Source organism: Ambystoma mexicanum, chromosome 4p, assembly GCF_040938575.1.
Source record: "Ambystoma mexicanum isolate Mex_15411 chromosome 4p, UKY_AmexF1_1, whole genome shotgun sequence".
NCBI lineage: Eukaryota > Metazoa > Chordata > Amphibia > Caudata > Ambystomatidae > Ambystoma > Ambystoma mexicanum.
Genome location: NC_090927.1, coordinates 940,123,018 through 940,146,117, shown reverse-complemented (window position 1 = coordinate 940,146,117; position 23,100 = coordinate 940,123,018).

Here is a 23,100-nt window from a genome sequence, read left to right as displayed (position 1 = left end):
GTACTTGGGCCCGAAGGACAGAGTGTGTACAGGGGCACAGTGCCAACAGAGGAAACTGTTCAGCTGTGAAGAAGAGGGGCTAATGCAGGAGCAAATAGGAAGGTCTTGAGGTGCTTCTGGAGGCAAAGATGTTTCTACTCAAGTTTCAACATGGCCAGTTGGCTGTTCCAAAGGCAGCGCCCAGCCTTACACACAGATCTGTCCCCAGCTCATTCATTCAATTAACGACTGACCCAGAGGGAGTGTGAGGTAGAGGAGCAAAGGACTCAAGAGGAGAGGAATTGGCAGAGGGATTGTTGAAGGTATTTTGGACCCAGTCCCAAAAAATCCTTGTGCACAATGCAGAGGGTCTGAAGTATCATCCTTGCATCCACTGGTAGCCAATGAAGGGATTACAGAGCTGGAAAGGTAGGGTCCGAGGGCATGAGGCCAAGGACAAGTCTTGCAGTACTGGATTAGTGGTAGAGGGTAGATTGTGGAGGCAGGTTGAATATTGAAAGAGCCTGTCACAGTACTCCAACCTTGAGTAAACCAGTGTATGAGAGACTGTGAGCATGTAAATGAACGATAGGAAAAGCATACGTCATAAATGTGTGTGGAAAAGGAATGTGTTGAGCAAAAGGTGACCCTGAGGTTATCGTCCTTGCAGGTGGAGGTAAGAGGAGGGCCAAGTGGGGCTGGCCAGAGAGTGACGGGAAAGGATGGTGAAGGTGTAGCGATGAGGAGGATGTCAGTCTTGCTGGCATTTAGACAGGGATTGTATGCAGTACACCAATTGCAAATGGCAATGAGGCTATCAGAAATAAGGGAGGGAGAAGAATTGGCCAAGGGCAACCTGGAAATGAGTTGGTTGTCATCAGCATAGCACTGGAAGTGGTAGCAGAAAATGAAAATGCAGTAGGCGAGAGCTGGCAGGTGCTGTTTGTAAAGTCAGGCCGAGAGGTCAGACCCCTGGTGCACACCACAGGTAGAGAGGGAGATTGAAGAAAGGAGGGAGCCAAGTTGTAGCTGGGAGGGTCACACATGCCAAACACACATGCCATAGAGTTACACGCATCAATACTCACCAGACGATGCATCATAATCCATCCTCTCTCCCACTCCACGGATTTTTTCTTCTGGGATGAACTCTGAAGTGATCTTCTCATGCTGAGTGAGTCCATCCTCCTCTGGTGGTGGCCCACCACCAGTCACCAGAGACATGGAATAATTGGAGGCACGCTTTTGTTTTGTCGGAGTTCATTCCAACGCTTGCAGCAGTCCTGAGCCATGCGCACCTGGAGTCCCATGGCTGTCACACCATCTGCAACATGCTGCCAGTGGACCTAACGCTGGTGATGCGTTGTATGGCACTGTGGGCCCACAAGCATATCGTGTTGGTGTTCCAACACGTAGTCCACAAGGAAGTCCAGTTCCTGCTTGCAGAAAGGCTTCTTCCTTGATGTGCTCAAGGCCGGAGCCGTGTCTGGGGTCCCAGCCTCTTGCGCAGGAGCACACTTCCTCCTTTTGGCAGGTGGTACTGACCCTGAGTGGCCAATGTGGCCCTGATCAGTGGGGGCAGTGGCACCGGTGGACTGGACCAAGGCAGTGGGTGTTGGTATGGGGACAGAAGGTCTGGCTTGGGTCTGACTCACTGCCGGGTGGTGTTGGCTGCATCTGCACATGCAGTTAGCACCACCCGGCTGCTTGAGGCAGCAGATGTCATAACTGCCCCAGATACGTGTGCCCCAGTCACAGCTACACTGGACACATGTGACCCGAACCTCCGGACAAGATGGAAATCATCCTGGGAGTCCTCGTCACGCAACGCAACATGCGCTGCCTGACTCCAGACCGGGTGGAGGTGACCACAGCTGCACCTGCAGCTACCACCACTGGTGGGCCCGTGACAGCAGATGTAAATTGCTGTTGTGTCATATGGGTGCCAGGATGTGATGCAACAGCTGCATCACCAGGAACCACAGGGGGTGGTGGCATGTCTGCACCAGCACGTGGCTGTGCATCCTGCCCCAGTGGGGCACCCCTACCTCTTCCCCCTCTGTACTCACCCTGACCACCCTGGTCTCCCCGTCCTCCCTGGTCTCTGTGCCCACATGTCCGACCACACCCAGCCCTGAGAGGATGCCCAGCTATGCCGCTCTTAGCTTTTGGTGGCCTCCCAACCATGGCACAGATGGAAAATAGCCAATGGGAGGTGCACTCAACAATTGTCCTGGGCAATTGGCTAGAAGGGGGCAGGGTACTTCATGGAATAGGAACCCCAGTGCTCCTGCAAGGCTGTCTGTGGCCCCTGGGGAAAAACGACAGGTCACGCAACGCTCAAGCACCCCCAAAAATGAAATAAATAAATAAAAAATACAAAAATTGACAAAATATAAGAACAAGAAATTGTAATTATAAAAAGAAAATAATGTGCTTGCGACCCCGGTAGCCCACGTGCGTGGATTTAACCTCCAGCAGTACAGTGTGGCACCCAGGGACACAACAACATGTATGCATGTATGCGTGGAACACGTGGGCTACTATGACCTCGAAAATGGTACGCGATGCACAGGGGAACCACAGTGTGAAAAATAGTGTGCGCGACTCACCGCCTGCCTTGCGTGGAAAAAAAACAAAAAAACATGCGCTTGTGCGTGTAGGCAACACCCTGCCAAAAAAAGAGGTATGAACTTCAAACACTGTGAAGTAATCGCGTGTGATTCCAGCAGAGTAAACACACGTGTCAGTCTCTAACCCTTGCTGAAGGCAATACCTGCGTGTGTAACGTCACTGGCGTGCTTACGCGCTAAGGCCCTTTCTTCGAATTACACACATTCATACGTGGATGTGATGTTTCTGCACGCGCGGATGCACCCGTGCCGAGGGAAATGCTTGCGCATGTTACCGGGTTGTTTTCCACGTGTTTTTGCCAGCGCGAGCAGTGTACACGTATTCTGAGGGGTGCGCAGGGTGTTTCCCATGTGATTTCACTGGTGCAAGCGGGGTACGTGTATTCCGAGGGGTGCGCAGGGAGTTTTCCATACGTTTTCGTGGTTGTGGGCTGTATGCTGGTCCACTGGCCTTTGCGCCATGTACTGGATTTGTGTGATGTTTTTGGCGCATGGGTCGGGGTTGGGGGCATAACTGGCGCTGCTGCAGGGTCGCTGTGCCACGGCTGATTATGGATGTTAGTATCCATGAATACGCTGTGCGTCAAAATGGGTTTTGGCGCACGTGGCTGGCGCAGACTGGCGCATGCTCCCTCTGTGCGCCAGCCACGTGCACCACTTCTGCACTTACTTCTATGAATTACCCCCTATGTCTAGGTTACTATAAATCACTCTGGAAATGGTGAAGTTGGTATTAACCTATTTGATGCTAAGACCCACACTATACAGCACGTTGTCATGTAGTTATATTGAATTTCAAAGTCTTGCATCCCAAGAGACATTTCAGTGAGACCAAGACAAACTCATTGAGCAGATCTAATGACATTTGAATGTGATCAGTTGCCCACTATAATGAGCCTCTTAACACAAACAAGAAAACATGACACACAGAAACCCAAAGCACTGACACAACAAACATATATTCTGCTTCAACCTCTGATACTACCTAGTCCTGCTTAAATATTATTCAATATCATTAAGCTCTTCATATTAGCACCATCAATCCTGGCTGATGTTCTGGATAACATTGTGTGTGGCAACCTCTTGCTTGAAAGAGCTTTGCAACATGCAGTTACTGTGGAAGAAGGAATCACACAGGAACGCTGTCAATTTCATCAGTCAGTTGCATATTCATTTACAATGGCTTGTACAGACCTTTCCCTCCTGTTGTGTTTTTTTGTTACACTCATACTTGTTTCACAAAAGGTTCCAAATTGAGATTACCTCATTAATTGCTAGATGACCAACTGCTAAGGATTCTCTGTTAGCCTCTGACGTGAATTGAACACAGTTCTCTGTTACAATTTTATAGGGAAACCTGTCTCTAAAAAAAAATCCCATTAGTAGATGCTTCTCTCAGAGCATGCCATTCTAACTGCTTGGTGTGATAGTCTACTAAAACTAATATAAACCTGACTCCATATCCTAAACGCGGAACGGGACCTAAAACATCCACTGCTCCCTTCAGCCAAGGCTTCTGCTGAGCAGGCACGGGTTGAAGAGGCTTTTCCGTGGTGGCTTTAGATGTATGACTATCTGCACATTCCATGCATCTGATAATCATTCTTACTGCCATTGCATCCATTCAGGTCTACCAGAATGATTGGCTTAGCCTTCTTTTGGTAAGATTATATCCTTCTTGTGATAATTGAACCATTTTCTGCACCACCTTACTGTTGCTTCTCAGGTTACGGTCCATGGTGCACAACTCCACATTAACTTCGTACAAAGACCGCCAGCTCCCTTTAATTGTTTTTCGATCCTGCCAAACACTGAGTGTCCATTCCTTGATACATTTAAACACTTCATCTTCCTCTTCTGCCTGTGCCCACAATTCCTCTCGTAGCCTTCATAAACAGTCTGCAGCTGCAAGTTTGATCCCCGGTATATACACTACCTCACAGTTAAATGTCTGCAGACTGGAGATCAATGGTTAGCAATTCGTCCAGCCATTGTAAGAAAATATTTGTGCCATTGTTGTATGGCCTCGCCTCATCATCAATGTTATAACCCATAGATAAAATTTGAAATGGAGGATGGCGAACTTTTCTGTCAAAGCCTCTCTCTCGATGCCCAAGTAGGTTACCTCTGACACCCTCAATGGGTGGGATGCAAATGCCACAATATATTCCCTCATTGTTTCCGAGCTTTTATTAATGTTGCCTATAGGCCTAGACCACTAGTATTCATGTATTCATTTATTTTATTTATTTATTTGCATTTTTAAAGCGCAGCAGCTGCCCTCGGGCATCGTGGCGCTGTTACAAGAAAGTTTACTTGAGATGGTGACTTGATTACAGGCATAGCTATGGTTCCAGGGTTACATGGGAACCGTGATCATGGTACAGTTGTAATTTACAGACATTGTTGCATGCAATAGAAATATAAGTGGGATTCACTTAAATAGGGCGTTTTCAGAGCTTTTCTGAAAGCTATGACGGATGTTTCCGCTCTTAGTTTGGGCGGTAAGGAGTTCCAGGCTTTTGGCGCTAGGACTTCGAAACTCGAGCCGCCAGCTTTGACTCTAGTTAAGTTGGAGATTGCGAGTTGGTTGGCATATAGGTCCCTTTTGGGTCTGAGTGATTGGACTGGTTGTATCCGTTCATTGAGGTAGCTAGGGGCAGATTGGGATATAAATCTATGTGTAATGGTGATAGTCTTGAACTGGATGCGCTCTTTAACTGGGAGCCAGTGGGCATTTTGTCTTGCTAAGGAGATGTGTTCCCACTTTGGAATATTGAGGGCTGCTCTCAAAGCGTTGTTTTGTGCATTTTGGAGTTTATTAATGTTTTTGGCAGAGGTACCTAGTAGGAGGACGTTGCAGTAGTCCAGTTTCGCGCCTATGGTGGCTCTGGCGATGTTGAGGCGGTTTGTGGTGGAAAGGTGAGGCTTTACTGGATTGATTATTTTGGTTGTAAGAGCTGCTGAGGAGGAGATGTAACTGACATGTATGTCCATGGACAGGGTAGAATCTAAGTATACCCCCAGTGTTTTTACAGCAGGGGAGACGGAGATTACTGAGTTCTCGATTAGGAAAGTACTGTATTTGCTGTCTAACTTGTTGAGGGTTTCTTTAGGGCCCACTAGTAGGATCTCTGTCTAGTCTCCGTTGAGACAGAGGCCTTTGGCTGCCATCCATGCCTGGATGATGGCATAAGTGTTTTGTAGGGTTTTTAGGTCTTGCTCGTAGTCACCAGTTAGTGGGAGAAGGATTTGCGTGTCGTCGGCATAGTTGGTGAACGTTATGCCGAATTCTTCTAAGTCATTGAATAGTGGGAGTGTGAATAGGTTGTATAGAGTAGGGGAGGATCAGGACCCTTGTGGAACTCCACAATTGATAAGGGAGGGGTTGGCTGACGCTTGGTCTGAGTAGACCCTCATAGCTCTGCCCTCCAGGAAGGATGAGATCCAAGGGGTGGCTTTAGCCGAGAAGTGGGCTGTGTTGGTGAGGTGTGTCCTTAGTGTTTTGTGGTCGACTAAGTCGAACGCAGCCGATAGGTCAAGGAGTAGGAGGATGGCACATTTGCCTTTATCCATATTGTTTAGGAGTTGGTTCTTTAGGTCGAGTAGTGCTGACACTGTGCCATGGCATGGGCGGAAACCAGACTGTCTCTTGCCTAGGATGTTGTGAGATTCAAGATAGGCTTGTATCTGTAGATAGGCGGCCTTATCGAGGATTTTCAGCAGGAATGGCACTGTTGTAATGGGTCTGTAGTTGTTGGGTGAGTTTGGGTCTAGCGTAGGTTTTTTTAGTAGTGGGCGAACCCAGGCTTCCTTGAGGGAGGAGGGTACTGAGCCTGTGGTGAGTGAGGCATTAATAAAGGTAGCAATGAAGTGGGCTAGGAGTTCAGCGCAGTCTTTGATTATGTTTGCTGGACAGATGTCCCCCTTGCAGAGTGAGGGTTTTATTTGTTTCATGATGCGTAGGACCTCAGGGGCGGTTACCTTTCTAATAGTGTTGACGATATCTTTAATAGGGGCAATAGTGTTGACGATATCTTTAATAGTGGTGTCGTAAAGTACGACTAGTTACTCGGGGTTGTTGGAGGTGGGTGATGCTAATGCTGAGACTTCTAGGAGTGTACACTTCCTTTCTTTGGAGAGTAGCTTTTTTGATCTGGCTAGAGCAGCTGTTACAGAAGGTTTTGACTAATAGCTGTCTTTGTTGGGATGTAGAAATGGATGAGGTGGTGGTCGGTCCATGGTTGCGGCGTGTTTGAGCTGATGTCTACCCTGCAGTTGTGGTCGACTAGCCAGTCTAGTATGCGGCCTTTGGTGTGAGTGGCAGTGTCAACTCTCTGGATGAATTGTAGGTCTAGAAGGGCTTTAGCAAGGGTTTTGCTGTGTATGTCTTTTGTGTCATTGAAACCGAGGTTCATGTCTCCTAGGAATATGGCTTTGGTGTTAGGTTTGAGGTTGTTCCCTAAGAGGGGTAGGATATCGGCTTGGAATTTCAGGAGTGGGCCTGGCGGTCGGTAGATGAGGTGTATTGTCATGGTGTTACTAGGCGAGAGGGAGATTTTTACTGATAGGGCATCAAAGTTGTTCTCAGATGTGATGGGTTTAATTTGTCTAGCCTTCAGTGTTTCTTTGACTATTAGGGCAACACCTCCGCCTTTGTGTGTTGGTCTATCTTGTTGGAGGATGATGTACCCAGGGGGGAGTGCCTGGCATACGGCAGGTCCAGAGGCTTCATGTAGCCAAGTTTCTGTAATGGCTAGAGCGTCTAGCTTGTGGTCAGAGATTAGGTTGTGTATTTCTGTGGCGTGTGCTTGTACAGATCTAGCGTTGATGAGGGCCATCTGGATTTTGGATGGTTTGTCTGTGCTTGGTTTGACAGAGTTGGGGTTGTGTTTGGTGCTGTATGTGTGGAGTTTAGTGGTAAGGTGTTGGGGTGTAGAAAAAGGAGTGATAGTAGAGGGTGTGGAGCGTGACTGCAGTGTGAGTTTGTGAGTAGCAGTGTAAGCTGTGGAGGTGCAGGCTCCTAGTCTGGTGTTTCTTATGTGCACTGGTAGCGTGTAGAATGTGCTCATGGCCGTGGATTTGAGGTTGGGGATGGTGTTAGTGGATGAGGATTGGTGGATGTGGCGCTCGTGTGTGAGTAGAGCTGATAGGAACGGAGTAGGGCGGATGGAGTCAGAGCATGGAGGCTTATCGGGGTGGGCGGCGGCCATGTTAAGTATAGTGGGTGTTGCCTGGGTATGGGAGTATACAAGGTGGGCAGTATCGACTTTAGGCTAGGAACATAAAAATATGCAGATGCGACTTTAGGCTAGGAACATAAAAATATGCAGATGCGACTTAAGGCTAGGAACATAAAAATATGCAGATGCGACTTTAGGCTAGGAACATAAAAATATGCAGATGCGGCTTTAGGCTAGGAACATAAAAATATGCAGATGCGACTTTAGGCTAGGAACATAAAAATATGCAGATGCGACTTTAGGCTAGGAACATAAAAATATGCAGATGCGACTTTAGGCTACGAAAATAAAACTATGCAGATGTGACTTTAGGCTAGGAACATAAAAATATGCAGATTCGACTTTAGGCTAGGAAAATACAAATATGCAGAATCGGCTTCACGCTAGGTGTGCATGCTAGTAGGTGCACGTTGATGTGGAGCTCGGTGGCTGTGCACAGTCGTGTGGCAGATGTGGACAGTGTGCATGGGTGGAGGAGAGTGTGCACAAGAGTTTGAGGACTGGCTATCATGCAGTAAGCTCGCAATTGGATGAGCAGTTATGGCTGCAGGGGGAGGGCACAGTACAATGTGAGAGGCACAGCGAGGAGTAACAGAAATGGTTAATATCAGTGTTCAATTGACAGCTTAGTAGTTAGCAGTGCGTGGTATGCTTACTGGTGGCTGAGGACGGCGGGCAGGTCCTGGCATGGCCTGTGTCTCATTCCAGGCGTGATGCAGATACAGGCGGTGTAGGCGGCCTTGTGGAGCACCAGGTGGGGGCTAGTCCACGTGCATTGGAGAAGTGAAAGTTCTCATCGATGGAGGTGGCGACGGGTAGGGGTTGGCGCCTCACGGCTCGTGCGGCGAGGCAGGCAGAGACAGGCTCCAGCCTTGTCATAGCGGACCTTGAGGTGGGCGGGCCGGCTCTCACCTTCCGGTGGTGCTGGCTGCATCGTGATAACTGCTCATCGTTCAGAACAAAAAATCCCCATTATAAGTGTTTTGGTAATATTCTATTTAATGGCCAAATAATTGACCTCACATTAAATGACCAAGCAAATCATACCCCCTTTTTGAGTCATGCTCTAAGTGGTGTGGTTTTAATGGTGAAATCCTTTACAAACGTGAGGTAATATTCCACAAGACCAAAGAACAACCTTAACTGCTGTTTGTCGGCAGGTGCCGGAGCCATTAAGACAACATCCACAAAATCCACTTTGGGTTACATGCCTCCAGCTATTCATATATGATCTAAATAATCTACTTTAGAAACTCCTAACTTATATTGACTTCTCTGAAGGGTGAGCCCTTTCTCCTTAACGTGTACCTCACCACCCTGAGAGTGGAATACCATAGTGCCTGTGGTTTCCTTTAAAATCGTTGCCATAATTATTTTAAATGCTGCAGCTGCTAAAGCCAATCCAAAGTGGATACAGCAACATGTAAAAGCTACTAAAGTTGTAATAAAAGACGTGACATGTTGACAGTGCTTGGATAAATTAAGGCAGACAATAGGTCTATAACACTAAACATGTTCGCCCCCCCATTGGATTGCTAGATTTTCTGTAATGTTCAGCAGTGGGTGCCTGTCTATCCAGATATTCCTACTGAGGCCCAATGCTTTTGCAATATGGACGCTGTAATGGCTGTGTGGGACGTGACCAATGTCTGCTGCTCTCCGTGATTTCCGGACAGGGCTGGACTGGGAACCAAAAGTGGGCCTGGACATTTTTTTCAAAGTGGCCCCATATTTTATCAAAGTGGCGGTGCCACACTATTATCTGTCCCCCACCCACCGAGCACCAAAAGCTGCCTCCCCTACTGTCCCAGCTGTGCAGGAATGTTTTGCGAAGTGCACCACCTGAATGCATTCAAGCAGCTTTCACCAAACGCCTGGTGCTGGCTAAGGAATTTGCCATGGATCTAAGGCTAACATGGATTGGTTCCACATGTCCCTGAGCCAGGTATGACTTGGCTTTGTTAGCGCAACTGTCAGGCTAGCAGGGCCAACTGAAGATGCACAGTGTCTCCTTGCAAAATTATGTCTGGGGGGGGCCTTGCCTCCATAGGGCGAGCGGGCATTTCAGGAAAAAAGTGCATTGATGTGGTGTGTGTGAATAGAATTTTCCAGAAACAAAAGATCCGTGGAAACAGACTGCACCCACTTCCTTAGCTCAGGGAGCAGCCTTTGTGCAATGTGTTCTTTGGTTATAGCTCTTTGTGGAGCAGTGATACGCAGCTCTTCAAAGCATCACATATTATGCTAATAATCACATGTCCTTACTTATATGCCTGCCAAACCCAATTTGCAGGAATTGAATAATTCCAGTGAACATTTTGTAAAGTTTGTAGTGTTTTGTGTCAAACTTCACAAAGTGCGCAGAGTGGAAATCCCATAACTTTGCACAGCCCTACACCTAGCACTATCAAATATGTCCATTATAACAAAAAATGCATTCATGTAAAAAGAATTTGACAACCGCTCTCAGAAAACTACCTACAAGAACAAAAAATAACTGCTAACACTTATCCTAGAAAAATCCCAAAAGCTCTCTACAGAAAAAAAATGAAATGCGGACACTGTTTGCACCCACAATTTGATGCAGGCAGCGATGGCAGCAGGTTCTTGTGATCAGGTAAGACAGCCATGTACTGTCCATCGAAAACCTAAAAAATGGCAAGCACCATGCTCCCGGCATAAAGCTTTGCAATGGTAAGACTAGATTCACTGTACAAAAAGCACACACATTTGATCAACATGAGCTTCTAATGGCACAAACAGCCAACAGTCATACTTCAAAGCAACAGCCACAGCTTAAAGTGCATTGATATTACACACAACAAAGTACCCCCATTCGACTGTCCTTCAGAACGATCTTGGCCTGTGTCCCTATGCCTATAAGTCACAGATCTACTCAGTGACTTGCAATAGCCTGAAGCAGGGAGACTTCATCCCATGCAGTGGGGGACGGAGGGTTGTTGCTGTATATGAGGTGTACTTATACCCCAGGTTACACTAACACACTCATTAGAAAAAATGTGAGTCATGACTTAATTAACCAATTATGAACACTGGTAAGATAGCTCAACCGGTAAAGCGCTTGCTGCTGTGATCTGTGTGTGATTTGCAGGTTCCAATCCCGGTAGGGCCAACTCAGCATTTCATCCTTCCAAGGTCGATAAATGAGTACCAGCTTTGGTTGGGTGATATTGTATGTACACATGTTCTCTGGGAAACGCTATATAGATAGATAGATTTATTTAACACATCATTATCATTATTTCCTTTAAAAATGTTATCTGAGAATTTGTAAATGATTTTGTGAAGTGCACAGAACAGCGCAACCAGGATCTGTCAAATGGGCCTGTGAGTATTTTCACTCTGCGCTTTCTAGACTGCTGCATTTATCATGCTGACACCCTGTGGTGTGGCTGAGCAGGTGGTTCTGGCTGTGTTACTGCATGTGTCCTGGGAAACGTGAGCTGTGAGATCCTGGAGGAAGTAGGCCGACTCTGAGCGCTATTTTCACTCTGCGCTTTCTAGACTGCTGCATTTATAATGCTGACACCCTGTTGTGTGGCTGAGCAGGTGGTTCTGGCTGTGTTACTGCATGTGTCCTGGGAAACGTGAGCTGTGAGATCCTGGAGGAAGTAGGCCGACTCTGAGCGCTCTGCTGCCAACCGTGGCCTTCACAGGTCTGCTTATTGCATTCGCGATTGCACCAGGGTCTCCTTAATCAGCTTTGTACTGGGTCTTCTGGACGCCGAAGCAGAGGGAACCACCCACGAGGCAGTTAGTAGGCAGGATTTGAACCCTGTGTACCATAAAAGCAACCAACGCAACATAACATGTTCCACCCTATCATGCGCCTGGACACAGAATATAATGCTATTCATACATGTGCTGTCAATATTACATGTATAGCGGTGCATATATTCATCATGCATGTAATACAAATACCTATCTGTATAACTGTGTACCCATGTTTTACTTTCGGAAAGTGAAACTGAGGAGATTTGAAGTTCTTTGAATCAAATGTGAGGTGATAACTTCTCATGTTAATGGAGACCAGTCGTGTATAGGGCTACGCTTGTCGGCGCACAGAGCATTACATTCCAGTTAGGTTTGCAAGATGCACAGAATGAATATGTATGAGCACATCCCGAACTCCAGTGGAGAATATTTGCACATGGGCTGCCACTTCTAAAGGGATGGTAGATTTTATTTGTGGGTTTTCTTCAAAAGGCCAGTCCTTGCATGTTAAGTGTATGTGCGAACTGGCAGGGTGGGTGCGGCTGGGACAGACATTGAGGAAAAGGAGAACTATAAAGAGAGTGAGAAAAGAAAAGGCAGTGAAAAGCAAAAAGAGGGAACGCAGGATCAGAGAAAGGGAAAAAGAGAGAGAGAGGGGGAGAGAGAGAGATAGAGATGCAAGGGCCTGATATCTCGTTGTTCAGCGTATGCTTGCTTACCTTCCAGTCCACATCGATCTTGTCAGGCGAAGGCCTCACGCTGCTCGGGCCGGCTGCTGCAGCCTGCCCTGTTGACCTGCACTGGCAATGTGTGCACACTGTGCAGGGCACGTGTGGTTCCCATGCCCAGGAGGCCCTCATGCGCAGGCACGGGCCATCAGCCCATCTGCCCATGCCCAGCCATGCTGGAAAGAAGAACAAATTGTGCAATGCCTGCTTCGGTCGGTCTGTGGTGTCAGCCAGCACTGCAGGCAGCCAATTCAAAGAAAACCACCCAGGCGAAGGCAGATTCACGCGATGTGCATCCTTCGCTCCAAAGAGAGCCTCCGGCCAGTGGCCTACCGGGGCAGGTCTCGTGGGGCAGTCCAGCCCTGTTTCCACCTCAATGATGATTTCATTAGGCTGCCTGCCTACCGTGTCCTCGGCTGCTCCTCTCACTTCCCCTCTATACTCAGTTTCATGGGCTCTGCATTGGCTCTCCTGGTCCACAGGCTGGGGTGTGGATGAATCCTCCTGTGCTAAGAGCCTTCCTTGCTGGTTCACTGTGCCTCGAGACGGCTCACATCACCACTATAAAGAGGCCAAAAATCCAGGTAAACTAACTTTACTTTGCTTTATCACTGCATCAGCTAATCACCCTTGTATTCCTTTTCTTAGGCATCCATCCCCATCTCGTTCTCACTGCAACCCATTCCAAAACCTCAACATTGTATGTGGAATGCTCCCAATGTTCTCCCAGCCCTAGGGCCCTCAGTAAAAACCCAACATTGTGCTTCCCCTGCCTATAATCTTTTGGAATGTAAACATGTATGTTGGTCAAGCTCAGTACAGAGCACTGAACATGTGTCTTCCCTGTTTCGTTTTGCACTTCAGAGGCATCTTCACAGTAATACATTCTCCATAAATGAATGGATTTGTTGCCACGTGTCTTGCAAAACCTCCAGGCAGGAAATATGTTTGCATACATTGCCTAAGATCTTTGGAAAGGTTAAGTTATCGCCAAATGTCCTCACACGTTATGGAGATTGAATTTCGAAAGGAATGAAATAGCGATTCAATTACAATGTATGGGGTAATAGCCAGGGTAAATAACTAACTTGGATCAAATGTTGATCACTTGAATGCAACATCCACTCGAGTAATGGTTGAACTAGTAAGACTCAAGGTTGTTTAAGAACTTTTCAAGAAATGAACAAGTAGGACTGAGGGAGTCATATTGAAAGAAGATGCCATTTCGGCTATCCTAAGTTATGCTTACATTTCCCTCATATAGTACTGCCAGGGAAACATTTCTCATCAACAATTATCTGCACCCTCAGATTTGTCATTTAACAAATATGAATTGGATAACTGATGGATGATCAATGGATTGCTTTCTTATTAGTCCTTGTAAGTCCATGTTTCGCAGCAGTTACAAATTGCAAAACGTGATATTACACCCATGTTTCTGTCATTCTCTAATGCATCATATTGTATCGTCATAATATCTACATACCTTTACAAAACATTAAAGTGTTCATTCAAAAATAATTGCATTTGTTAGGTGTTTGAAAGGGCCTTCTGGGCTCTGCTTTTCTGCGCTTACCAGAGAAATATTATTCAGGTTTCTGTTGCGCCAATGGCTCTCTGTTATGGTGTCAACATGACGAATACCATTTACACGCTTTTGTTTGTTTTAACTAACCATGTATCGCTGATTCAAAAATCCTTACGTCTTGTTGGTGATCTTCCAAAGTGATGTCATGGAAACAAAAACTCTTCTTGTTTGGGATTCTTCTTATTAGAGTTACAAGTTGGTTCCTCATTAATCATACGTGTTCATCGTTTGCTTGAGTTGCTATGGGTATAGCCTTGTGGTCACCTTGTACTTTATCCTCGAAAAGTAAAACGTTTCAAATAGATTCCTCGTTCTTAGTTCGATTCCTCTGTTTTATTTATAAATTCCTCTCTGTTTATAATACGTTCCTCTACATGTGTTTTACGATATAGTGCATGGCTCATCAGGAGGGTTTATACGTGTGATTGCAGCTGAAGCTTGCCCATGTTTGGAGTGACCCATTGCTTACATTTTCCTGTGGGTTTCTATACCAGGTGCCTGTGAAAGATATATTTAAAGGGTTCTCCTGGTTAGGTAGATGTCCCTTAATTAAAGAATGAATGAACGTGGATTCTTGCTCCAGTGTTAAGCTCCGCAAACACTGATCCAGTCCCGATAAAACCCTCTCAAATACGTCAATGTATTGGGCAGGCACAATAGAGGGACTGCATCAGCGACAGCCTAACCACCAACAAGATATCCAGACTAGGAGACTTATCTATACAAGTCTGCAAACCTTGGGAAACTAATGTTTTACGTATTACATATCTAGTATTTCATGACAATGGAGAAATGAAGAAATGACAATGAAGAATATATCAGATGTACCTTAGTGCTGTCAGGAATGACGAAGTGTAGATCACTCCACATGCTTAGTTTATATATACTCGTCCTAATCCTAATCTTGTCTATCCATTGACCACTAATACTTCTGATGCAATAGACCGGGGCCTCTGGAATGCCAGGTCTCTATTTAATAAAACAACTGCAGTACTAGACTTCTTTTTAAGAATATGCTTTCACTTTCTATGCATCACTGAAACCTGGATTCTACCCCATAACACAACTGTTTCTGCTTCCCCCACTTCTTCTCTGTCCTCTTTTGCTCATGTGCCCCGAGCCAGAAGTCGCGTTGGGGGCACCTGCATACTCTATCATTCTTCTTCTTCTTCTATTCCTCCACCTGTTGCTATACCAGCCTATTCTTCTTTTGAATTTACCTACAAAATCTTCACCACTCCTCATGATATCTATTTTCTTATCATTTACCGTCCCCCTGTCCCACTTGGTTCCTTTTGTGATGATATTGATCTTCTTCTGTCCCATATCCTGCCCAGCCCAACTCTGCTTGTACTACTGGAAGATTTCAATCTTCATCTCTCGTCTACTCACTCAGCTTCTTCTTTTCCTTCGTTTATTGATTCTCACCTGCTCTCACCTCTTCCTACACCTCCTACCCACATTTCTGGTTCCTCGCTAGACTTTATCTTTCTCTCTAATTTCACTGATTCTTCTGTATTAGGATTACCTGTTTACTTATCTGATCACTTCTGTCCTCTACTCACCAGATCTCCGCTGCTACTCTTTCACCAAAAACATTCTTTCGGCGTGATCTACGCAGTTTCAGCTACTCGCTCTTTTATGACACCTGCACTACTATCCTTCCTTCCTCATTGAATTTTTCTTCTTTTACTACTGAGTAGGCAGCATCTGCTCTCTCATCATCCTTCTCCCTTGGTCTCGATCAACTCTATATTCTGTCTGCTTTCCAGCCCACTCATAAACCCTCTCAACCCTGGCTTTCCTCTCATCTCTGTGCTATGCAACATCTTCTCCAACGGTTGGAAAGGCGTTTGGTCACAACAAGATCTTCATCTAATCACTCAGACTATTTCTCCTATCACGCCCTTTACGATAACTGTCTTATCTCTGCTAAATGTGCTTAATGTCTTAGTTCTTCTTCACACCCAATCTGCCCATCCTAGGCGTCTTTTTCAAACTCTAACAAGGATCCTCTCTCCTCCTTTTCATGATCACTCTATTAATTCTACTGTGTCCACATCTGACTTCGCTCACTTTTTATCCTCTAAAGTTCACTCACTGCATCAAGACATTGTAAACTGTCACACACTCACCCCTCAGTGTCCCTAGTTTTCCCCCTGCCTGTTCTCACACCTCCACCCGATCCCGTTCTCTTGCCCGGTTCTGGGACTCACCTGTGCTTTCCCCGAGTCCCCATGTGCCACCGCTCATGGTTCGACATGCTGCCTACTTGCGGAGACGCCCGTTCCATTGGCGTGTCCCTTGGCGATTGCGAGACCGGCTTCCTCCGTGTCACATGACCAGCAGCTCCCGCTCACGTGTTTCTAAGTTCCGCTCACGTGATGCGGTTACGACTCAATTGACCGGAAAGTAATAGGCAGCGCCGGTATTTAAACAGCCGCATCGCAACACTTCGGTGCGTCACAGCTGTTTATTTGGACACCTGTTCAGCGCTACACTCATTCCTTCGGATTACTTGGACACTGACCTCGGATTACTCTACGGACTGCTATCGGATTTCCCCTGGCTTCTGGCTCTTGCTTCATTGGATTCCTTGTTACGATTCACGGACTGCCTTCTGAACATTCTACTTCCTTAATCCTTTGGTACTACGTTCCGCTCAGCTTCCTTGTCCGGATTGTGGCAGCAGGTGGGTCCGGCACATGCAGCTCAGTGACATCTACTGCCCTGCAAAAGGAAACAGCCTTGCTGGGTCCCGGAACCTCCTCTATAGGTGCAGCAGATAATCCACGGCCACTTATTGGTAAGACCATTCCACTTCCTTGTTGTCTGGTTTGTTATTGCTGTTTTAGGCTTGTTACTTAACCAGTGCTTTCTTTACAGTGGTTCGGGGTTCCCAGAGGTCCACGGTTCCGGAAGATCATCTCCCACCTGTGGCCTCAAAGGTTGTACAGAGAGTGATTTAGATTCTCTCTGTGCGGCACTTGTGGACAGAGGACTCTTCTGACTACACGACAGTCAAGACACAACAGAAACTCTCTTTCTCCAAACACTTTACCTTCATGTCCTTCTATTCCATCTGCTTTCATCACTAGTTTCACTCTGGTTTCCAACTCTGATGTGCTACTTCTGTTAGCTAAAGCTCATCCCACTGCAACTCCTACTGATCCAATTCCATCTGCTCTTATTCCGATTGTTTATCCCCTTTTTATGCCGTATCTTGTCTCTTTAATACTCGTCTCCACACCTCTGTCTTTTCTACAGCCTTTATTTTTTTTTAAAACTTTCTTTATTGGCATTTCATTTAACAATGCAAACAACCAACAGATCCCTCCACCCCCCACCCCCCTGGTACATACAAAAACAGGCCATTCTTGCAAAGAGAGAGAAGAAAAAAGAAATGACAAATCATGTCAAATATAATATAACAACCATCCATATGAGTCATATGCAATATGGGCGATAAGTCCAACGTCCCACAGATAGCGCTCCCAGAGTAATTGAGTTATACCATAGCACCCGCACAACCACAGTCCCAGTTCCCGACGCCAGTGGGGCCTCATGACTCCTTTAGCCGTGATCGTAATCCGTGAGCGGGACTCCAAATAGTAGGCAAATGTCCTCTTACCAGACGGGCTAAAGTGGACCTCCCTGTGGCGAAAGGGCCTCCGGACATCCTCCACTTGGTTGTTTGAGGAGATATAGTTTGTATGCATTCCACATCTGTCTGTCACCCCAGCATTTCCCCTTTGTTTTGCCCCATCTAGTCTCCATATCGTTGCAATACACAATATCCTCAGACCATTGGGCGATTGTCAGGCTTCTTGTCCTACCCCACCCCATAGCCACCCGACGTTTTGCCAGGATCAGAAGGAGGCCTATCAGCTTCCTGGTCTCTTTAGGTACTTGTTTGGTGTACCTCAGTAAGGCCATTAAGGGATCCGGAGTGAACTATTGCCCCACGATATCCCCGATCACCACAAATACCTGCCCCCAGAAGTGCTCAAGCTCCCCACATTCCCAGGCCATGTGAAGAAATACCGCCGGCTCACACCCACATCTAATACAGGCACCCATCCTTTGGGCGAAGTAATCCTTTAGTTGAGCCCGGGGTGTAATAGCATTGATGTAAAAACTTAAAGTGAATCAATTTGAAATTTGTGCTGATCGCCCCCCTCCTAGTCATCTCACAGCAGTAATCCCACACAGCTGCTGGTATTTCCCTGCCCAGCGTCTTCTCCCACAATTCCCGGGATGACAGTACAGTACCAGGCCTGCACTTCAGGGCCATCGCATGTAGCTCTGAGAGCACTCGCCGCCCCACGCCCCGCCTATCACTTTATCAAGCATCACAGATACTGGGGGTGGTTCGGGAAAGGACGGGAACAGCTGCTGTAACCACAGCCTATAATACAAAAACACATTTAGTGCCGAGAGGCCCCCCCCTTTCCCTCAACTGATCAATGGAAATTAACCTTCCATTCGGGAACAAATCTCTAAATTTACTAACATCTAACCTCTTCATCATTGCCACATACCATGCCTCGCTAGTCAGGGGAACGCCAGGGATGAACATAGGTGGAAGCTCTCTCAAGTAAAGAACGCCACCCATGGGTGTACACTCCAGAAGGGACCAGGCCCTGCATGTCAGTTCTACCAGATTCCGATGTAACCACGGGTTGCTCGGGGCAGTGAGGATGACCGACCGCAGCAGCGCTGGTGATGCGATTGACCTCTCGATCTCCACATGCCTATGCTCCGCTGCCATCCCATACCAGTACCGGAGATAACTGGCTTGCACCACTGTATAGTATAGCTCAAAATCTGGCAATGCCAGCCCTCCCTCCCGAACCGGTGCAGTGAGTTTATCCCAGGAAACCCGAGCCTTCTTACCAGCCCAAATCAACTTTATCACCAATGAGCAGAGGTCCCAAAAATATTTTTTGGGCACCCTCATATGGGCATTTTGAAACACATGTAAAAGCTTGGGTAGAATGGTCATCTTGATCACAGAGATCCTGCCATATAGATTGACTGAACTCCTTGATGTAAGTGTAGTTACCTAACCCTTTCAGCCCAAGCTTCTATCGCCAGGGTGAATAACAGAGGAGACAGTGGACAGCCGTGGTGCATCCCCCGCACAAGTGGTATAATCCCAGTGGACCGGTCATTCACCCTCACCCTGGCCACCGGATGTGTATATAATAATTCCACCACGGAGATAAAAAACTTGCCCAAACCCATCCTACGCTGAACCGTAAATAAAAACGGCCATTTGATGGAATCAAATGCCTTGGTGGCATCTAATAAAACCACCCCCACTGGGTTGTCTCTTGGAAGTGCAGCCATTAGGCCAAACACCCTCCTCAGCCCAAACGAGGTCAACCGACCGGGTATGAAGCCCGCTTGATCTGCCCTCACCATAATTGACATCAACTGTGCCAGCCTTGCTGCCAAGAGCTTGGCCAGGATCTTATTATCCAGGTTGATAAGCGAAATCGGGCGATATGAGGAACAATCTCCCCTGGGCTTCCCTGGTTTTAACAATACAACCACCACTTAGAGAGTCTGGCAACCGACCTCCAGTCACTGCCTCCTGATATACCCGCAGTAAATATGGCGCAACTTTGTCGGCATAACACTTGTAAAATTCGTCTGTAAAGTCGTCTGGACCCAGGGACTTCCCACTCGGTAGCATCTTAATAGCCTCGACCACCTCCTCCAAGGACACCGGCCTATTCAACCACTCCCTTTGTTCCTCCGAGCACCAGTACAGCCCCACCTGATCAAGAAAAGCCTCTATGTCAGCTTGCGCAGCCTGCAACTGGGATGAGTACAAATGACTATAGAATTCCTGGAACTCATGAACTAGCTCCTCTTCTTCAAAACGATCCAACCCCCGCCCGTCTGTGATTACCATTACCTTGTTCTCCTGGCTGCACATTCTAGTAGCTCTGGCGAGCGACCGTCCCAGGGCTTGACCCTCTCCATACTTCCGGGATGCTACCCTATCCCACATATATTTCACCTCCCGCCGAGCTAGAGCATGAAATTCCTGTAGCTTTTGCATGATATGCCCCTGCTGGACTTTGGACGGGGTGGGAGCCCCCTCCTGCAGGACACGCAGCTCCTCCTCCACACTAGCCAAATCCCTCAGTATCTTCTTCAAGATCCCCAACTCTTTGGCTATGCACTCCCTGATCATGCATTTAAATCCCTCCCATAAGGTACCAGCCGACGCCACTGACCCATCATTAACCTCAAAATATCCATCTGTAGCCCTCGCCAGTTCCTCCCTAAACACCACATCCATGAGCTCATTGCTCTTAAATCTCCACGGGGGACTTTCCTCCGCTCGGCCTGCCAGTCACACAGACAACAGAACAGGTGCATGATCCGAAAGAGTGTGAGCCAAGATATCCACCCCCTCGGACGGCCCATAATTGCATGAGTCACCAGAAAATAATCTAACCGAGCAGCTGAGCCGTGCAGCGCAGAATAGTGCGTAAATTGACTCACCCCCGGGTTTCTCACCCTCCAAATGTCCTTAACTCCCCACACTGAGAGCATGCCCCGAAATCTCACACAGCTTTTGCTACTCAAACGCGGAGTGTTGTCCACCCAATCGGGTCTAGAACAGAGTTGAAATCCCCTGCCCACACAATTTCACCTTCAAGAAGTCCCCCCAACTGCCTCACCACCCAATCTAAGGATTCCGTTGTGTCTTGATTAGGACCATTATAGCAAATCAGCGTATAGAGCTTCCCCTGGATAATCCCCTACACCACCAGACCCTTGCCCTCTGGATCCTTCAGAACCTTTGTCAGTCTAAATCCCACCGAGCTATGCACCAAAATACATACACCCCTAGAATAGGAGGAATAGGAAGAGAAGTACCTATGGCACCCCCAGCCCTTGACGAATTTAGACTCAGTAGCCGCTGTCAAGTGAGTCTCCTGGAGGAAGGCCACCCCTACCCGATGTCATCTCAGGTATTGCAAAACCTCCTGAGCTTTAGGCTGGCCGTTAAGGCTCCTAACATTCCACTGACCACAAAAGTGATGGGTGGAAGGTTTCGAATTAATCTAAACCACTGGCAATCGCTCTGGGTAACCTTCCACACCACCGTTTTTTAGCCTGTCTGCGCCATTGCAAAAGGGGACCAGCCAGTCAGCAGCTGCCGCCACCGAAGGACCTGGCCCGAACTGCTAGGCCAGGTCCCCTCTGCACAGAAAACCAAGCAACCCCAGACATGTTTCGGCCTTGTTGGACCTCCTCAGTGAGATGCAGCCTGGTTCCCTGTGGCGCAGCGCGCAAGGGACCCACGTCTGGGCATACCCTCTCTCACAAGGAGAAACAAACTGACCACAAAAGTGAGGGGTGGAAGGTTTCGAATGAATCTAAATCACTGGCAATTGCTCTGGGCAACCTTCCACACCACAGTTTCTTAGCCCGTCTGCGCCATTGCAAAAGGGGACCAGCCATGTGCAAATCAGTCAGCAGCTGCCGCCACCGAAGGTAGCAGCCCAGCCCGAACTGCTGGACCAGGTCCCCTCTGCACAGAAAACCAAACAACCCCAGACATGTGTCGGCCTTGTTGGACCTCCTCAGTGAGGTGCAGCCTGGTTCCCTGTGGCGCAGCGAGCAAGGGACCCACGTCTGGGCATACCCTCTCTCACAAGGAGAAACAAACTGACCACAAAAGTGATGGGTGGAAGGTTTCGAATGAATCTAAACCACTGGCAATTGCTCTGGGCAACCTTCTACACCACCGTTTTTTAGCCCGTCTGCGCCATTGCAAAAGGGGACCAGCCATGTGCAAATCAGTCAGCAGCTGCCGCCACCGAAGGTAGCAGCCCAGCCCGAACTGCTAGGCCAGGTCCCCTCTGAACAGAAAACCAAGCAACCCCAGACATGTTTCAGCCTTGTTGGACCTCCTCAGTGAGGTGCAGCCTGGTTCCCTGTGGTGCAGCGAGAAAGGGACCCACGTCTGGGCATACCCTCTCTCACAAGGAGAAACAAACTGACCACAAAAGTGATGGGTGGAAGGTTTTGAATGAATCTAAACCACTGGCAATTGCTCTGGCAACCTTCCACACCACCGTTTTTTAGCCCGTCTGCACCATTGCAAAAGGGGGCCAGCCATGTGCAAATCAGTCAGCAGCTGCCGCCACCAAAGGACCTGGCCCGAACTGCTAGGCCAGGTCCCCTCTGCACAGAAAACCAAGCAACCCCAGACATGTTTCGGCCTTGTTGGACCTCCTCAGTGAGGTGCAGCCTGGTTCCCTGTGGCGCAGCGAGCAAGGGACCCACGTCTGGGCATACCCTCTCTCACAAGGAGAAACAAACTGACGACAAAAGTGATGGGTGGAAGGTTTCAAATGAATCTACACCACTGGCAATTGCTCTGGGCAACCTTCCACACCACTGTTTTTTAGCCCGTCTGCGCCATTGCAAAAGGGGACCAGCCATGTGCGAATCAGTCAGCAGCTGCAGCCACGGAAGGTAGCAGCCCTGCTGGGCCTAGAGACCCAAGCTACTCCTCACTGATGACGCCCAACAAGGCTGAAACATGTCTTGGGATGCTTGTGGTCTCGTGCAAAAGGGATGTGACCTAGCAGTTCGGGCTGGACTACCCCTTTGGGGGTGGGACCAAGCCTGATTTGCATATGGTTTTTCCCCTTTTGTAATGGCTTGGCAGGAGAAGAACAATGGTCTGGAGGGTTGCCCAGAGCAATGCCAGAGGTCAATATTTATTTTAAACCTTCCAGCCATCAACTCTTTTGTTTTGCTATTGTCACCCAGAGTGGGAAGGGTATGCCCAGATGTGGGTCCCTTGCCTGCTGGGCCTAGAGACCCAAGCTACTCCTCACTGATGACGCCCAACAAGGCTGAAACATGTCTGGGGATGCTTGTGGTCTTGTGCAAAAGGGATGTGACCTAGCAGTTCGGGCTGGACTACCCCTTTGGGGGTGGGACCAAGCCTGATTTGCATATGGTTTTTCCCCTTTTGTAACGGCTTGGCTGGAGAAGAACGATGGTCTGGAGGGTTGCCCAGAGCAATGCCAGAGGTCAAGATTTATTCTAAACCTTCCAGCCATCAACTCTTTTGTTTTGCTATTGTCACCCCGAGTGGGAAGGGTATGCCCAGACGTGGGTCCCTTGCCTGCTGGGCCTAGAGACCCAAGCTA